Source organism: Chrysochloris asiatica, unplaced genomic scaffold (genome assembly GCF_000296735.1).
Source record: "Chrysochloris asiatica unplaced genomic scaffold, ChrAsi1.0 scaffold00073, whole genome shotgun sequence".
NCBI classification, from domain to species: domain Eukaryota; kingdom Metazoa; phylum Chordata; class Mammalia; order Afrosoricida; family Chrysochloridae; genus Chrysochloris; species Chrysochloris asiatica.
In genome coordinates this window covers 12523504-12538499 of record NW_006408591.1, presented here as the reverse complement: position 1 = coordinate 12538499, position 14996 = coordinate 12523504, and positions in this window count along the sequence as shown.

Below are 14996 nucleotides of genomic sequence, written 5' to 3'. Positions count from 1 at the left end.
TGATTTCCATAGTGATAATATGCTGCATCTCGTCTATTCATTGTTTATTCAAAGCACCTAAGATTAAAATGCATGATAACACCACCCAGTACTCAATCCAGATACATAAGTATTTAAACAAAACTAATTGGACTGTGAAACTCAAGGTCAGCAATTCAAAACTACCAGCTGTTCCATGGAAGAAAGATGAGGCTTTCTGCTCCTGTGAAGATTTAAAGCCTCGGAAACCCTGTACAGGGTCACTATGAGTCAAAACCGACTCCACAACACATAACAACAACAACAAACAAACCAAAACATTCAGGTGGGATATGTCCAAGGTTGTATTTTGGCTCTATTGGACTTGTTTTAATTTTCTTCAACTTCAGCCTCACCTTGGAGCAATTGATGGTCTGTTCCACAGTCTACCTCAGTCTTGTTTTGGTTGATGATATGGATGGAGCTTTTCTACCATGTCTTTACAAACGTGTAGTCAATTTGATTTCTATGTATTTCATCTGGTGAAGTCCATGTGTATAATTGTCTTTTATGTTGTTTAAAAAAGGTATTTGCAGCGAAGAAGTCATTGTCTTTCAAAATTCTATCATGCAATCTCTAGCATCATTTCTATTATCAAGGTGGTATTTTCCAATCACTGATCCTGCCTATGTGTTTCCAACCTATTCATTCCAATTGCCAGTTATTATCAATATCTCTTGACTGCATGATTGATCAATTTTGCACTGAATAAGTTCATAGAATTCTTCAATTTAATCACCACTGGCTTTAGTGATTGTTGTGTAAATTTAAAAAATAGTAGGATTAACTGATCTTCTTTGTAGGCATATGGGTAGTATCCTATCACAGAGAGTGTTATACTTCAAGATAATATCTGGAAATGTTCTTTTTGATGATGGCTGCAATGCCATTCCTCTTCAATTTTTTTCATTCCCAGCATAGCAAACCATATAAATGTTAGATTCAAAATGGCCAATAACAGTACATTTCAGTTCTCTAATGACCAGGGAATGTTTCCTTGTGTTGTGCATAGGGCCGCTATGAGTCAGTACCAACTTGATGGCATGAAACAACAACAGCAACAATGCCTAGGATATCAATGTTTATGCATTGAATTGCACTTTTGACAATTTCCAATTTTTTCTAGATCCCTATTTCATACATTCCATGTTTCAATTATTAATGGATTGTGGTTCAATGCACCACAATGTAAAGAATATGAAAATCCTCACAACTGGAAATACAAATAACATCATGAGAAATGAAGAAAAGACTGAAGTTTCCAAAGACTTCCTTTTGAATGGATTCACTATCAGCATTCATGAAAGCAAGAGTCAAAAATCAAACAATATATGCATTAGGCACATTTGCTTTAACTTGTTTGAAAACAAAGATGTCAGTTTGGAAACTAAGGTGTGTCTGACTCAAATCATTGTATTTTCAGTAGCCTCAAAGTGTAAGTTGGACAATGAGCAAGGAAGATCAAAGAATAATTGATACATTTGAATTACGGTTTTGGAGAATATGAAAGGTACGATGGCCTGCCAGTCAAATGAACAGCTGAGTTAAAAGAAGTACAACCAGAATACTCCTTAGAAGTCAAGGTGGGCAAACTTTTTCTCTTATACTTCAGACATGTTATCTGGAGGGACCAGTCCTTGAAGAAGGACATCATTATTGGCAAATTGGAGGGTGAGTGAAAAAGAAGGATGCCCCCAATGCTAGGGATTGGCACAGTGACAACAACACTGGGCTGAAATGTAGCAGGAATGGTGAGGATGGTGCATGACCTGGCAATGTTTCATTCTATTGCACATAGGGTTGCTATAGGTCAGAACTTATATAACAGCATCTAAGAACAAAAACAAAGTAAAACAAACCAATAAGACAGAAAATAGGGAACAGGAGCTATCAATATATAATGAAATCACAGAGCAAAAAGAGGGAAGAGTGTAGATACAAAAATTCCAAATGGTAAGGAGGTCAAGTAGATTTCAAAATGAAACAGACTGTTTTAAATGTGGGGAAATAATACATTCTAGGATTGTTTCAAATAAATTAATATATAGTAACATCAAAATTAAAAAAAGAAGAAAATCAGAAAGTTTATTAAACATTAGCAAGACAGAAATCAAAATAAAAAGTAAATCCACAAACAAAATGAATTAAGTACAGAAAATTATGTGGAACAAATCTAGTTGGTTCAGTATTATGTGATTGTTTTCAGACAACTATAGTTAGGATGTGTCCCAATTTACACTCAAATTTCAGAGTTCTAAATATGTTTTTTAGATTGTATTATTTATTATAGAATCTTGCCTATAAAGTTCATGTAATGAATACTCAAGCAGTACAGTTTCTTTCATTATTTCTAACAACTGTACACATTCAAAGCTTCGTATATGTTGGAGTTTCAACAATTTTATGCTTTTAAATAGCATCACATGAAAAATTCTGTCATAATAAAATGGAATTTGTATAAGAAACACATGGACCATTTGGCTATATTTGACTTGTCAATTTATTCTAAAAGCATCTATTGCCTCAGGGAGAAATGATAGTTGTATCGAGAAAAAGTAATAACCTAGAGAAGAACAAACAACAGAGGAAATTCCATTTAAGGCTAAGAATAATGATCATATGACACTCTAACCTCAACCATCTAAGATAAAGCAGATTTAAGGCAGAAAGTTGCATAACTGGGAGGAGTAAAGAACACATAGCCAAGACACTGTAATGAGATGCACATGTTTGAAAAGAATATTAGAAAGCTTTTTAAAAAAGATGCAAGGATATGTATTATAATACAAGGGATGTTGCTATATTAAGGGTGTGATGAGATGCATTATTTGACATCCAGAAAACCAGATATCTTCTATTTTTTGGGGGGGGGCAAAGCTGGGGAAGGACAAAGTTTTAATAGGAAAGGAAAGGAAAAGTTAAAGAGGTAAAAATGACACTTAAAATATTATAAAATTTGTAATTAAATATGAATATTTAAGTTCCTCAAACTGAGGTTTATACAAGGAAACTAAAGATAGTATCTGTAAAGTGCATAATATGGCATACATTAGCTACTTGGGTTTATGGAATATAATGATATGGATAAAAGGAAGGGTGTAATAAAATGTATAAATGAAATGGCATAATGAGATGCATAATTGGGCAAATGTAATGATATGCAAAGCAAAAGATGTATACTATGATATACATTTTTGAGGAGTGTAATGAGATGCATAAATAGAAAGATGTAATGAGATGTGCATGTTTAAGTAATGTAATGAGAAATATAGATTATAATAACATACATGAAAGTAATTTAGTAATGAGATATCCAAGGGAAAGGCTTTAACGAAATCCACAAATGTAGAATATGGAAAGATGTTTAAAGGAGATGTAATGAGATGCACATATTTGAATCATATAATCAGATACTTTAATGGAAGTATATAATGAAATGTATATGTTTGAAAGGGCTAATGAGACACATTAAAAGCAAAGAATGTAAAGCACTTCTCTCCTTCTATAGAGAATTATGCTTCTTGAATGCCTTGAAGAGTCTTCATCTTAAGGGATTTCTGTATTTTTGCTTCAGCTACCTGTGATGGGGTCTTAATTTGTGACATTAAATTTCATTTCCCCTAAGTCCTAGTTATGTTCGATTGTCTGCTTTAAAACACTATGTCTGGGGTCATAGCAACTTGGTGGCACCATATGACAAGCAATGAACTGACTGTGAACCACAAGGTCTTCAGTTCAAGGCCATAAGATGCTCCTCTGGAGAAAGATGAGGCTTTCTGCTCCAGCGAAGATTTAAAGTCTTCAGAAACCCTATTGCTGCTGTTGCTAAGTACCTCCAGGTACTGACTCATAGTGACCCTGTATAGAGTTCCCAAGGAGCAGCTGGTGCATTTGAACTGCAGACCTTGCAGCTCAAATTACCTTGAGGTCCAATGCATTATCCTGCAAGCCCACACCAGGACTCCAGAAACCCTATATAAGCTACGAATCAGAACTGGTTTGAAAGCACTTAACAACCACATGCCTGGGGCCATATTCTAAGGACTGATTGGGGACTAATGTTAATTATTCAGCAACAACACTAGGGGAGGGGGGAAATAAGACAAGGAAGAAACTAATGGGTTATTGAGTCTTCATTCATTGCTGGACCTGTGCTTGAAAACTTTGCATAATAATCTCTCTGGTTGCTCAGTTTTTTAGCCATAACAGGAAAAAAGGTCTGTCTGATTGAAGTGTTATTTTGATTATTTCACTAACTTTAAAAAAAACAACAACAACAAAAAAAACTTTTGTTTGGTTTAATTTTGTTGGGCAATAAACGCTAATTACGCTTGAAATCTCCAGAGAGGCCTTATTAACACCTCTAGACATAAGTGTCACACATTTACACAGCTAATAGCTTTGTAAGAGAGAGTAAAGGATAACAGAGCTACCACCCTGTTAGTTGAACATATGAAAAATTATTAACCCCATTAGTTTTCTGAACAGTCTCATACTTTCTTATGCTGTACTTAAAACCATTTAATCATGTACTGATTGGGAACCATGGAGGGAAAACACAAGATGATGTTGTTGTTTTCTCTCTTTTATTAATTTGGCTAATAATTATGACATGTACTTTGGAATCTATTTCATTACTACTATGGATTTCCTAATGATTGAATCTGAAGCAGAGCAGATGCGATTTCATCCAGTGCCATTTAAGTACCTGTGTAAAACGAGCCAAGATTCTTAGTTTCTCTTCAGATTTCAATCCATATCTGTAAATTGGTGATACTCATAATAGTTTTATAAGATTTATTATAGTAAAATAAAATATGTAAAATATCTGAAACATAACATAGTTATAGCACATAATGAATGCATGTTAATTCCCTTATTTCCATCCTTTAATCAAGTGTGAATAAATCATTATATGAAAATCATCTTGATCCTTAAATTTCCTTGCATTTTGCTGGTGGTAGTTAATGTCAATAGGCAAACTTGTTAGAAAAGAAAAACTATAAAGTGTTATAAGACAGTGCTCTGTACAGTGGTTGTAGGCAATTTATCTTTGGATTAATTGCTTACAGAATGACAAAGACTTTAATTGAAATAGAAAATGATTTTTTAGAAAATATGAGTACCACAATTATTTCCCCTTTTTATTGACAGAATTCAAATTAAACTAAAGACAAGGTAAATTTGTGCCTCTTCACCCTCATGCTAATAACTTCATAACCCTAATCAATCAGCCTAATACAGCAATTATCATCTCCAACATATTCCCATTGGAGTTGAAGATTATTTTAGGATAACTACTTACTGTTCAATTAAGTCTATGAAAAGAGGTCAAACAGTGGTCAGTTTTACTCATTAAAAATTTGAAGTTTCATCCAGAATATTTTTTCTACACAATTTAGGATTTCATGAGTAATTAATTGTGAAGAAGCCATTCAATATACAATGAGAAACTGACAGACTAGCTTAGATTTAAGACTTATATATGATTAGGCATGTTTTACATTGAAATTTGTGCTCCATTTAGATAGGCACACCAAAACATTAATAGCTGTTTAACAAACTTGCTAGCTGTTCCTCAGAAACCCTTTATAGGGTCGCTATGAGTTGGAACCAATTTGATGGCACTTAACAACAGCAAGGTGAACTAGCAAAAAAGTGAATAAAGCATGATCTCAAATATTTTAGTATGGAAACTTTTTCTGAGTATGCAAAACCAATAAAACTGTCTCCTATTCACCTTCCAGTAAGGTGTGGCATTGTAAGATCAATGCTGGATTGCAAACCACAAGGTCAGCAGTTCAAACCCACCAGTTGCTCCTCAGAAATCCTATACAGGGTCACTATGAGTCAGAACTGTCCAGAAGACACTTAACAAGAACAAATTCACCTTTACCACAAGGATGGGTAACTTAGACATTCATTACTCAAAATGGGGGAGCTACAAAGGCAAGAAGTGACTGGCTTTACAAGCTTTCAATAGGGAACCTAGTTCCAGAGGGTACAGGGAAAAGTAGGCTCTCCATTGAGTTATTTCCAGCCAGTCTGGATGGGGCTGATAAAAGGTGATGGGGATAAGACTCTTGTGGGAATGATTGCTATCAGGACTGACTATGAGACCATCAAGGGAGAAAAGTGGAATGCAGGACCATATCCAGAGAAGCAGTGACACCAGGAATGGATGCAAAGACCTTGATGTGGAGAGAAGGAGCAGCTGGGGACTCTAGACTCAGGGAGTGAAAGAGGCTATGTGCTGGCACGTGGGGGGTGGAGGGGGTGGGCAGGCGTGTGGGGTGTATCTTTGATTGTTTGATGATGCATGCAGGGAATTGTAATCATTGCAATGAAACAATATATGATAGGATGAATGTAAAGATAATGTTCTCCCATGTAAACTATCACATAATTCATAATAATAATAATAAAAATAACAAAAAATTCACCTTTATACAGGGTCACTATGAGTCAGAACTGACTTGAAGACACTTAACAACAACAACAAATTCACCTTCCAGCTGTTCTGGAGTGGCACTGTATGATAAACACTGGACTGTTGATTGCAAAGTCAGTGGTTCAAACACACCAGCCACTCCTTGGAAACACTATACAGGATTGCTAGGAGTAAGAAATGACTTTATGGCACTTAAAAACAACAATTCACTTTTCAGGGAGCATGGGGATTCTGTAGGATAAGCACTTGACTACAAATAACAATGTCAAAGGTTTGACCCCACCAGTCACTTCACAGGAGAAATATGAGGCTTTCTTTGGCAAAGGTTTATAGCCTAAGAAACCTTGTATAGGGTCAGTATGATTCAACAACACTTAACAGAACTAACTTGACAGCACTTAACATCAAAAACAACTATTTACCTTTCAAAAATGTGATAAAACAGGAAATAAAATTACAGAAAGCTTGCAAGTAAATAGACTTCTTGAGAAGCCTTTGTAGTGTATAGGACCATAGGTGGAACCTTCTGAGGTGGGACATTTTCAGTTGAAAGTACAAGCAGATTAGCCTGGAACAGCAAGAGGAACAGAAGATATTTCTTGAAAGAAAGACCAGCAGGAAAAATCCAAAACAAAAATGGCAGTCTGATTGGCTACTACAAGAAAAAGGAAGTTGTTCTCAGGGGAGCCATCAATGCGAGCAATCAAGTCCCTTCAGGACAAACCCCTCCAAGACTGAAACTCAAAGGGAACACCTGAGTAGGCATATAAGATTGATGGTGACCATGTTGGTTAGCTGGTGAGTGGAAGAGTGTGAAAGACAGCAATGAAGAAAGGGCCGAGTTTGATCATGCTTCATAGACTCCTGTTCACCTGGAGATGAGAGAGAGAATAGGAAGGGCTGGTTGGTACAAAGTGTACCATGGACAAGGACATAGCTATGGTGGTTTGGAGCTGAGAGTGAAGCATACAGCTGACATGAAGCAAGGAGAGATGCACAAGAACACCCAAACTTGAAGATAGTACCCATTTGATCTAGCCTTAATGGCTTGATAATCAGAACTAGATTGTTGTTGTTGTTGTTGTTGTTAAGTGCTGTCGAGTTGGTTCTGATCCATAGCGACCCTGAACAGGGTTTCTGAGGCTGTAAATCTTTACGGGAGCATAAAGCCTCATCTTTCTCCCACGGAGCAGCTGGTAGTTTCGAACTGCTGATCTTGTGGTTCGCAGCCCAATTCATAACCACTACGCTACCAGAGCTCCTTAGAACTTGACTAGAGGATTATAAAAAAAGAAAACAACAACAACAAAAGAGCAAATGAAGGTCCTGCAGGTTTTATTCTCATGGGCTTTACTCCCTCCAGATAATACGTCTGAATTATGACAAGTGAAGTCTGGTTATCCTGGCTTCTAAGGATCATTCTTGCTATACTTCTTCCAACATAGATTTGTTTGTTCTTTTGGTAGTCCATGTACTTTTAAAATTCTCCTCCAACGCCATAATTTAAGTGCATCAATTATTTTACGGTTTTCTTTACTAACTGTCCAACTTCCTTCTGCATATGAGATTTTTGAAAATACCATGGTTGGGTCAGGTGCTCCTTAGTCCACAAACTGATGTCTTTACTGTTGAACACTTTAAAGAGGTCTTGCACAGCCGCTCTTCACCTTTCTCACTTCTGAGGCACACTGGTTTAGCTTATTCCAAGACAGATTGTTCATCCTCTTGGGAATCCATGGTATATTCAATATTCGTCACCAACACTATAATTCAAATGAATCAGTTCTTCTTTGGTCTTCCTTCTTCATTGTCCAGCTTTTGCATGCATATAAGGCAACTGAAAAGACCATAGCTTGGCCCAGGCACACCTTAGTCTTCAGTGTGACAACTTTGCTTTTTAACACTATAAAGAGGTCTTTTGTAGTAGATTTATCTAAAGCAGTATGTCCTCTGATTTCTTGACTACTGCTTACAGAATCATGGATTGTTGATCCAAGTAAAAGGAAATCCTAACAAGTTCAATCCTTTCTCAGTTTATCATGTTGTTACTTATTGTTCCAGTTGTGAGGATTTGTGTTTTCTTTATGCTCAGCTGTAAACCATTCTGAAACCTGTAATTATTTATCTCCATCATTAGTGTTTCAAGTCCTCTTCGCTTTCTGTGAGCACGTTTCTCTAATCTCCCCCTCCCTATTTAAACATTATAAATACTGAGGCAAATGCAGATAAAGCAAAAATATGTAATGCAATTTAAACCTGTAAAATAAAATATAAAATTTTCAAACAAATAAAGTTATTCACATACACAACTGACAATATAACTAATGCAGAATATAATTCTCAAGAACCTGGACTTTATCCGTTAAGAAGAATGATATGTAAGTCCCTTCTTACACTATTAGAACTGAAATGTATATGTATTTTTTCCAAATTTCATTTTCCAAGAGAGTGGTTTTCTTTTCTGAGCATGGTAAATAGTTGCACATGTTTCTCCTTAGAATATGAAATATAAAATAAGTAAACATACAGCCCACCACATCTTTTGTCTTGTGCTACAGAAAATTGTACTGAAGAACAGGGGCTATCAAATAAATAGTATTAATGCTTATTCAATTTAATCTACCTATACTTAGGCTGTTTCTATTTATTTACCTGTATGGATGAATTAAAAATCACTTCTGTACTTTCAAATGCATCTAATTTTGTGCAGTTACTCTTATAAAGGAACATTATAATTTTATATTTTACTAACATTGGAAACAATAGAAATTAACCTTAATACCCATGCAGAACCATGTCACCTTATTTTTTATGGAGGCCTTATTTTATTAGAGGAAAAAGGCAATTACAATAGTTAAGTAAAATTAAAGTAATTATCAGAAGGAAAATGCTAAGCAAAACCACTAAAAATAATCCATGACCTAAATTTAGAATATAAAATTATTTGATCTAAAATTAAATGCAAATTATATATTCCAAAATTAGGAGCACAACTGTTTTCATTTGATATAGTATATAGTATTTTATTTAAGCAAAAATAAATTGCTTGTGATGCCTGAGATGGAGGCAGAGATGATGATGTAGAGAGATGGAGCAGTTGGGGACTTTAGACACAGAGAGAAAGACGGGCTGTGTGCTGATGACGGGGGGCAGGCTTGTTGTATATTACCTTTGGTTGGTTGATGATGTATGGAGGGGATTGTAACCATAGCGATGAAATGATATACGATAGGATGAATGTAAAACTAATGTTCTCCCATATAAACTATCACATAATTGACAATAAAGCATTAAACAAAAATGAGTACAACCAAGCTAAATAAATTAATAAATAGCTTTAATAATTTTAAAACAGATATTCTATAGATGGTAGCTTTATTCAATCTCTTTCCTCTTTTATTCAGTAATTTCCTATAGACAACTTCAAAGATCCAGACATGGTTCCAGCATTAGCTAATCATATCTATATCCAGGGATCGCTTTAGCAAGACCACTCTGAGTAATATCATCTGATTTATGAACTAAGTAGGATTAAGGAGAAGGAATTGATCAGAGAAGATGCTATGGATCCCTTGAAGTTTAAGGAAAATGCTAGGCAAGCATCACATCACACTTGAGGTAAATGGAATAGAGGTGGAACACTTAAAATAATATTGTTGTCATTTTTAAGTGCCATGGAGTCATTTCCAACTCATAGTGACCCTGTATAGGGTTTCCAAGGATAGGATGGTGATTTTGAACTGCCAACCTTGCAATTCAAACTGACCCTGTGGCCCAGTGCTTATACTACAGTGTCGTTGTTGTTGTTGTTAAGTGCTGTCGAGTCGGTTCCAACCCATAGAGACCCTGTATAGTAGGTTTTCCAAGGAGCAGCTGGTAAGCTTGAACCACTGATCTTGTAGTTCAAATGACTTTTCAGTTTGGCACATTAACCCACAACACCACACTAGGACTCCTTAGTCTCAGTCTAGTGTCATTAGTCTGTGATTATTCATAATTATCACCTTAAGGGTCATGATGTTTGAGTGGATTTAAGCAAAAAGTGCCTAGAGCAGAAGCAGATGAAGATTACATGGAATTAGAAATGGGGATTTTGGGGGTGGAGATGTTATAGGTTCCTGGTGGCACTGTGGGTAAGGTGCTAGTTGCAAGACCCTCAGCTCAAACCACTCAATCTCTCTGAGACAGAAAGATGAGACTGTCGGCTCTGTGTCCATAAAGATTTTTAGACTCAGAAATTCTACTTAGAGTTTCTATAAATTGGAATTGACTTTATGGAAGTAGATTTGGGTTTATGAAAAATAACACAGAGATTGTTTTAGTTTCAAAAAGTTTACAAAGAAGTTCAATTGTTGTTGCTAAGTGCAATCAAGTTAGTTTGGACTAATAGCAATCCTACATCGGGCTTCCAAGGAACACATAGTGGGCTTGAACCACCAATCTTGTGTGTAGCAGACCAATGCTTATTCTAAGAGCCACAGCAGGACTCCACAAAGAAGTTATTCATGTAAATATGTTACTAAGACCCCTTCTTGCTGTTGTTAAGTGTTGTTGAGTTAGTTCCGAATCATAGTGACTCTATACAATTTCCAGGGCTTTGGAAATGACTTGTGTATGTGTGGGGCACTGAGTTCACATTACATTGTCTTTGGTGACTATCCATTGCAGCTATAACACCATAATATGAGTTTACTGAGGAATGTATCATATTCATCAAGTGGAGAAGATGTAATTACTCATTCTGTGTCATATTAAAAAAATGTGAAAACACAAGAGATGATGAGAGACATAGAGAAGAAAATGTATTTCTTGTTTAGCTGACAGACTTCATTATGAATCCTATTATATAAGTCTTGTTAACTTACCTATTTTATAAAAGGTATTTTATAACTTCATTCCAGAGAAGTAAAGCAACTTCCTGACCATTTTAATGTCATAAGGGGCAAATGAGGATTTGTAAACACTACTTCTTGACACTTTGAATATGTTTAGCCACCTCTCCAAACCAAGTAAACTCTTCAAACTAGAGAAGGACTGGAATTGGTGTAGAAAATACTTTAGTCAGAAAAACTGCATACAGATGGACATGCAATGTGAGCTGGATGGTAGAATTAAAAACTCCCCAATTGGCTTGAGAATTTAACAGTAGAGACAGTACTTCACTTTTTGTCTGACACACAACTCTCTAGTTTCTTCACACATTCAAGTTATAAAATAAAATAAATGTAGAGCTTCAGGTAAAGAGTCAGAGGGAATCTTTAAAAGTCTAGTGTGAACTCAGTATGACATTTTTCTATTTCCCTAAATCTCATAATTGTGGCATGATTCCAAACAGGTCTTAAATTGGAACCTGGAAATTCATCGTCCAATGCTGTGGACAGTAGAGATAGTGACCAATGGAGAACATGGAATTATTGGAAGTTAATATCCATCTTTCATAATCAGACATAACAAGAACCCAGGGGGTGAGTTATATAACAGAGGATGAATGAGTGGTTCCAAGACTTTCTTTCAGCTTATAACATTGTGCAAGTCACAGAAACCATCCCACCCAACCAACTTTAGATGTCATCTCAGAGAAAAGAAGAGGAATGATTACAGCAAGTTATGATTGAATTTAAACCAAAAACAACTGAAGAAATTTGGACTACATTATGTTCTCTGCTATCATACATAATTATTAATTTGAATTATAGGAAAAAATAAGAAAATCACATTTCTCTCACATCAGAATTTGTTTCTTAAAAATAGCACACTTGCTAAAGGAATTTGTCAACCTTCATGTAATTGATCTGTGGCTCAAGTTAATTCTTTTTATGGAGTGATTGAATATTCATGAAACTGCAGCTATACTCTAATTATGATTCTCTGTTGGTATCTGAAATCCAGACAAGACAGGTACCCACATATTCCCAAAGGAATGGGAGCTATGCATCCATTTGAAAACACTTGCTGTTCTTAATAAGCTAAGACTTAAGAAATGCATCCTAAACTCAAGGTGAAAGTCATAGGAAAGCTAGTACCCAAGAACTATTTTGGTAAAAAGGCTCCCCAGGGTTTCAGTGAACCACTGTAATTCCCCAATTATAAATTTTTATTTTAATAGGATAAACTCTAATTCTAAATACTCTGCTTCAGTCTGCTTGTGTTAGAGCAGTTAACTGCCAGGAATATAACTTGAATATTAAACAAATGTTTAGCAGAAAATTTACTAAGAACTAAAGTTATATCCAACTATAATATTTTACAAGTTTACGATTCATTTAAAATCCATTTCTTTCTAATGACTTTGCTATTCCAAAACTTAACTCCCATGGTTAGAATCCAAAATGTTTACCACTTTTGACATGACAATGCAGGTCCAAGGGGTGAGTGACTAGAAGAGAGGGATATTAGTAGATTTAAAATATTAGGTTTTAGTGGATGCTTACAAAGGATGTCAAACTTGAATTTGTCATCTACTAAAAGATTCAGTGCCAAAATCTACACTGTATTAAATAATGTAAGTCACATTAAAAATTACCAGCAACTCAGCATCAAGTCCTTTTAGATGTCAATGAAGACAATACTTGTGAAAATTTAAAATAAAATTTGCAATAGAGGAAACAATTTCATTATTTCAAATGCTTCCTATGATGTTCAAAGTTTGTGCTTTTTGTTCAAATTTTATTTAAAATTACTTTATGTTGATGACAATTAATAAAGAAATGTGCATCAGGGAGTTAATACACAAAGAACATGGTCACATATCATTTGAAAGTTGGTAATTCTTCAGTTTATTTTTTCACCAATCCCAGGAATAAGGATGTCAGTTCACTTGTAGAGTCTGTTGTTGTGAGGTGGTCTCAGATTCAATTCCAACTCCTTACGACCCCATGTGACAGAGTAAAATTTCAACAAAGAGTTTTCTTTATGGAAGCAGACCACCCAGCTTTTCTCCAGTGGATTGGTTGGGTGGGTTCAAACTGCCAAGTGGGTTAACAACCCAGTGCTTAACAGTTATGCTATTAGGGTTCTAATAGTTGGAATGTGGCATTGCCAATGTACAGAATACATTGAACTGAAAGATAAAAATGCATAGAAAATAAGGTTTGAAGTTCTGGGTGTGGTGCTATGGGTAAATGCACTGTCAGTTTGAACTACATAATCAGTTTGAACCACAAGGTCGTCTGTTTAAGCTCACCAGTCACTCCTCCAAAACTATATAGTGTCGCTATGGATATGAACCAAGTTGACAACACTTAACAACAACCACCATAAATTTAAGAGCAAGGAAGTATAAATAGGAGGGTAAAGAAAACCCAGAGCAGAAAACCCTTTTGATGCTTTCTGTTAGGTATTAATACACTAGACTACAAGATCAGTTCAAACTGCAAGCTCAGCAGTTCAAATTCACCAGTCTGCTGATTGGAAATGCTATTTAGGGTCACTATGAGTTGGAATCGACCCAATGGCACTTAACAACAACAACAATATGCCAAGTTGCTTGAAAAATCATAGTTTAAATTAATACAAGTGAAATACATTTGTCTTTGTTTTCATTGTTTAAACCTATTTCATTGAATTTCTGGTGAAAGTTTACAGAGCAAGTTAGGTTCCCATTTTATAATTTCTACACAAATTGTGTGGTAACATTATTTAAATTGATCACAATATGTCAATGTTCTCTTTAATTGTGTTCTGCTTGCTACTTTTCCAGTACTCTAGTTTCCCTGTCCCTTAATTTTCTCATCTTTCTTTTTGAATAACTGTTAACATTTGGTCTCATACTGATGGTTTTTAAGAAAGGTAGTGATTCAGAACCTTAGAGAAGGTTTTTAGTAACCTTCATAGTCTTTTGGTCCTGGCAAGCAGAGACGTGTAGCTCTGTCTCAGATGGTTGCCCAGATGATTTTAAGAACCTATGCATTTCATTAGAGTGTAGAACATGATTTTTTGTGAATTATGTTATGCCAATGGATTGAGTTGTTCTATGAGACTGGCTCTAAGCCTTCAAACCCAGACATCGGTATGTCTGAGGTATATGAGTTATTTGTGCCATCAATAAAAATACCCATACATTTTTGTTTCTACATATCTATAGATATTTCTAGGGACCTGATATGGTATTGTAGGATAAACACTATTGCTAATGAAAGGTTGTCAGTTTAAACCCACCAACTGCTATTAAAAACCCTATAAGGTTGACATGAGCGACAACTAACTCAAGGGCACACAACAAGAATAAGAACAAATGTGTTCTCATCTAAGTAAACACCTTTACCTCCCATATACCAATTTGCCTAGGCCAATCAAAATGTGCTCAAACATGCAATTTTACTTTGTTGTTCTGTGTTTACTACATCCATATCGAGAGTCACTTTTTGTATCACCCAAAATAATATGTTCCTAAATTCTAATGAAACATATACTTATGAAGATAACAGAGCACAGCCTTCAATATAGATTACATCTCAATGTTAAGAAAACAAAAATCCTCACCACTGGACCAATAAACAGCATTCTTATCAATGGAGAAGAGATTGAA